Genomic DNA, 5,749 nt, shown 5'->3' on the forward strand with positions numbered 1-5,749 from the left:
ACAGGAGAAGGCAACGAGACAGAGCGCCAGCATGGAAATAGCACACACATAGGAGAGCCCACTGTACTAGAAATAAAGCTTAAAGGGCAACTGCATATGTCTTCGATATCAACGAAATTCAAGGGGTTGAATGTGTGAAACTTGCAGGTAAAGCAAGCGAACTCCTTTTTGGGCTCAGATTTGAAATGTTGACGTAACCGCCGATTAAAATAGCGATGGCCTTCAAGCTTCTCCGCAGCACACAGTGCCAAGTAGGGGGCGCTTGATCACGTGATCGAAGGTACCGGTACGTTTCCAACGCATAAACGCTTGCTTTGAAGGAAAAACATCAACGCCACTAAAGGAAAAACCCACCTAGAGTTGTATGGCAGCATCAGACGAGGCACGGCAGGGTGTGGCTGACGGCAGCGGTAATTTGAAACCTTACCTTGGGTGACGTTACTCCAAACTTACCCGCGCTTCTCCGGTGCTCTGAGGAGAAGCCTAAAATTCAATCGTCAATTACATTACTACTCTAAACGCTACCGCAAAAATATTTGGCATGCGTTACCTACAGCTTAAATTGATTTGAATCCTTGAATATCGCGGAATTCTCGAAAAGTGATGCAGTTGCCCTTTAAGAGAACTGGTTGAGCGAGTTGGTGTGGTAGCTGTTTGGCGCGCGCGCGCGTGTGTGTGTGCGTGTGTGTGTGCGCGCGCGCGCGTGTGTGTGTGTGTGTGTGTGCGTGCGTGCGTGTGTGCGTCCGTGTTAGCACCTATGAATAATTACAATATTACAGTTATCTTAAACCCAAATGACCAAAATATATTAATGAACTTTCTAGACACAGCGGCTGGCGTGAATTTTTATCGTAGAAGCATAGAGACGGTCTCATTTCAAGACTACTTCATTTGGTACAATTCTTCTAGAGCTCAGTGAGCAGAGATAATCGCCGCCATATTTTCCGCTGATTTCGCGTGATTACGCATGCAAGACGGTGGCAGCTGATGCGAAACTCGACCACAATATGACGCAGTTTTTGCATCGGGCGTTTCTTTCATTTCGAAAATGAAAAAGAAACACTTAATTATCCGCTGCACCGGTCGCTCAATACGCAGTTGGCAGACGAAACTACGCGTCACGCCGAGAAGAGTTTCGCGCTGATCGTCACCGCCTTGCATGCACAATCACGCGGACAGAGCTGAAAAATTGGACGCGAATATCTCGGATGACACGCGTGCTAGAATTCTACCCAATGTGACTGTATACTAAGTGACATGCATAGCAGGCAACGCTGCGGAGGCCGCGGAAGTAGTCTGTCCGGAAAACCATATTACTCCAGCACGTATCACTCGTTCTTCTGTAAATTTCGATGAGCGTTTGGACGCAAACAAAGAGCGGTACAAACGGAGTGGTAGCATTGAAATCACGGTCGAAGCTGTAAGGCGCTTAGTGTTCGGGCTCTGTGGTTGTAATTTTCAGTGAGTGTGAACTATTTTTTGGACGCGGATTGAGTGAGAACGATTCGCCCTACCAACTGCGTATCATGTCGCCACATACTATTCTTACTTTCAGAATTCTCGATGAGCCGCAGGACGAAATTCTGGCAAGAGGTAAAACAAAGCCAGAAGGTGCCACCCAGGGCACTTAAGGTTTGTTGGAGTGAAATATGCATGTGCGGAGTTTGAGTGTATGGCGAACTACTTTTTAGACGCGGACTTAGCCTCAGCGAACAAGCGCGCTAGCTTTGGCAACGTTGCCTGCTATGTATGAAACCTGTAACACTGTCCTTGGAGCGGATAAAATTCCACCATCATTATCCGCAACCTCTCCACGGAAGCTCTCCAGATCCTAACCGCCTACATGAACGATAAACTTTGTATTCCAGGCCGCCTCCCAGATCAATGGAAGCACCGTGAGGTCACCCTAATCCCCAAGCTCCATAAATCGCCCTCATTCACGGCTCTAAGACCAGTATCTTTATCACGTGTCTGGAGAACTCTGTATGAAATGGCCCTACATACTCGCCTCCAGAGCTACTTTGGGGAATACAAACTCTTCCCGCCATACATGCTCGGTTTTCGTCCAGGCCTCCCTGCCCAAGATGCTTTTCATCTCCTCAAACATCGATGGACCGGTGTAACGTACGGAAGAGTACGTTTGCTAGCGTGATATTGGCCGATTATATAAGCAAAAAGTACTTCACACACCTATGTTTCATTTTTGTTTCAAACTAGAAGTGTATATGTGCCTGTGCTTAAAAGGGCTCTGAAACACCTTTCGAGGAGAGCAGATCAACTCGCTAAATCACTGCTTTGCGTTGTCATGAACACATGAGCCAAATATTACGCTTCTACACGCAGCAGAGAGCCCACAATCACGCACGAAAGTTGGCGAGCCCTTCCCGGCGACTGTTTCGTGCTCGCAACCTCCTGCGTCGCTCGCACCTTAGTGGTGCAAAACTATCGATAGTACTATCGATACTATCGATAGTTGATTCACTATCGAACTATCGATGGTAAAAAAGACTATCGATAGTACTATCGATAGTACTTTCGATAGTTCTATGATAGTACAAGCGATAGCCGTATCGATACTACTTGTTATATATAGTTCTATCGATTCTATAAAATCAACCACGCATACCCACTGCATCCTAAACTTGGTTTACCATCACCTCCTATGGAGGTGATGGTATGGGTATTTGACTCGCCGGTTTTCGCGGCCTATGCGTCACCGAGCTCTGCAGACGTTCCCTACGTAAAGTTGCTGGATAAAATGCTAGCGTGCGAGTGTTGCGAAGCGTCTGTGCGAAAAGCATTTCTGCAGGGGTTACGTCAGCAAGACGATGTCTGCTGTTCGTGATGGTGTCGTGTAAGCCAGCACAACTTGTGCTGTTTGTTCTTTCATCGGATGCAGTTCCATTATCGATAGTAATACTATCGAATCTACTATCGATAGTAATACTATCGATAGTCTATCGATAGTAGCACTATCGATAGTTTTTTTACACTATAGATAGTTTAAAAAAAACTATCGATACTATCTATAGTCAATTTTCCGGTAGCTTTGCATCACTATCGCTTCTGCGTCTACAAGCTGAGAGGTGGCTATTGGTTAGATTCTTTCAGGCGTGTCAGGCAGCCGTGTAGCACCGGCGGGTCAGGAAGCTCCGCCCCTCGGAGGTGGGGCCGGCGGAGGAGCGCCGACCTTCCAGCATGAGAAAAGTGACGAGAGGAGAGGGAAAGGCGCGAAGATGGTGTAATTCAAATTCTGACTACAGCGCATTTAAAAATTCTTGCTGGAAAATATTCGTGAAGCGGCGTACTTTAACATCCCAGGTGTGCCGAAACTTTATTAGAGCCCCTTTCAGAGCGTCTAGCTCGCCGGGCTGCAATGAATTTGGTTGCTGGAACTGGGCGGAAGACGGAAAAGTTAGTTTCCCTTCCTCGCGGGGACAATAATGCTCGTATCAGCAGAAGGAAGGTATAGCTTCAAAGGATCGGGCGTAATAATTTTGTGCTTGTTTAAAGTAGCCATACAGGTGCATCATTTATTATACACAGGGTCGTCCTCCTGGAACACGCGAGCTGTACGGCTGCACTCTTCGGATGGGCAGTGCGTCAGACAAACTGGCGCAGGTGTAAAGGAAAATATAGCATGGTGTTTTTGCCGTCTGCCAGTTCGCTTTGATGCACACCTACAATGGCAACACTGGCGCTCTGAAAACAGCAGCCATGCTGGTCGCGCGTTCAAGCGGGGAGAAGACCGCCCCGTACATAACGCGATTGGAACACGTCCGGGCGTGCAATACTGTCGAGAAAAAAAAAATATTGAAACGATATACCACATCGAGAGTCTTTTACTTGACCGAAATATCGTCTCTACTACAAGTATGCGATGAACTTGGAAATGCAAGGAACGAGAGAAAAAAAGTACTAGTCGCTGTAGTGTGGAGAACGGTTCAGAAGAATGAGCTGCTTCGGAAATATTGAAGCTTCCTGGTCAACGTAGGCCACAAGTTTGTTTAATTAACAGGTTCACGTGCGCACCGGACACGGTTTCAGGCGTGCACGGAATGCACCCCTCCCTCGAGATGGCGCGCATGTATTAAACGGGCTCTGAAAGGGGCTTTCAGCAATATTGTGCTATGCCTGGGATGTTAAAAGGACGCCGCTTCCTATCCTCCAGCGAGAATTTTTTCGAATATATTTCCTGAAAATAAATGAATGAATGAACTTTATTTCCGTCATCATGGGGCCTCACGGTCGGGCCGCAGCAATTAGGAGGGGGCGCCTCCCAGCCGGCTCTCAGCACCGGAGACCTGGAAAGTGAGTTATCTAAGTGAAAATTTGAATTTCCGCGTCTTCGCGCCTTTTTCTCTCGTGAATTTTTTTACCCTGAAATGTCGGCGCTCCTCCGCCTGAAGTCCCTCCCACCCACTTGGCTCCTCTACTACCACCGGGAGGAGCTTATAAAGTCCCTCAATTTATATCTGAGGTGCGCGCAGGCCGGCTTCAGCGCTCCACTCCACGGCGCTTTCCTAAAGCCATGCTAACCATGGAGGAAGGAAAGAACGGTGCGTCATTGCAACGTGCACGACCCTGGCGCCATCTTTGAGCAAGCGGGGGCACTCCGGAGTTTCTATGAGCATTTTGAGTTGATAATCACATCACATTCCTCACCCTCGCTCCAAGTCTAAGGTGCAAGAAACCGTTTTTCAAAATACCAAGTAAAAGTATATTTAAAAAGATCAAAAACAAGAAAACCGAAACTGGGTTTTGATGGAACGATGGCGTCATGGATACTGACATGAAACCTATCGCGTACGCGTTGATTGGCTAAACTATATCGACTGTAAGTGAGAGCTTGGGTTGTAATTATTTGCCTGAAATTACCAAAAGGCAGCTAGAAATTGCGTCCTTCAGCTAACAGAGCGAATACCAATGGCCTTGCGTCCACTGACGTCACACACGCAAGCTTGCCCGTAGAAATCTCCGATTGAGGAAAAATGAAAATTGGTTTTAAGGAAAGGAAATGGGCAGTAACTGCCTCACATATCTCGGTGGACACCCTTATACCTTCCTTGAGGAAGGAATAAAGGAGGGAGTGAAAGAAGAAAGGAAGCAAGAGGTGCCATAGTGGAAGGCTCCGGAATAATCTCGATCACACGGGTTTCGCCTCCAGTGAAACGCGACCGCTGCGGTCGGGCTCGGGCCCAGGTACTGCGGCTCTAGCGTTGGTAGCATATACAGTAACTCTATGCGGCTCAGTTGTCGAGCGCCCCACTCAGCCACCGCGGCGGGTCCCGATTGAGGCCCGAAATGGGAAATTTAAAATTCATTATCGCTGCAGCAAAACAACGCCCCACTGCGAAACTGGTTCAAAAGTTTCAGTTAAATCAGAACAGGTAGAAAAAACACCGGAAGAGCTGAGCTCTAAAACCCATTTATGGCCGTGAAAACTAAACAAAAAAGGTTTCCCGCCATTGAAACTCGACCTGACCGACGACTGGTTTGCTGCCGTTTTGAGGTGAATGGCGATGTAGCAAAGCCTCTGGGATCAATGCAAAATATTCGGCGCCGTCGCTTGCAGTTTACTTGCGAAATCGGTCGGTGATGGCTACACATATATCTTCTTCTCTAGATTATAAAAGTTGCCTTTTTGGTGAGTGGTCCGTCATTGGAGACCTATCGATACAGGCCAATTTCAATTTGTCTTTAGTGTTGTCGCTTGTGAAAAGGTTATATCAACTCGCGGGTCATCTCG

The sequence above is a fragment of the Amblyomma mixtum genome, chromosome 5 (genome assembly GCF_055824585.1).
Source record: "Amblyomma mixtum isolate Tamu chromosome 5, ASM5582458v1, whole genome shotgun sequence".
NCBI classification, from domain to species: Eukaryota; Metazoa; Arthropoda; class Arachnida; order Ixodida; family Ixodidae; genus Amblyomma; species Amblyomma mixtum.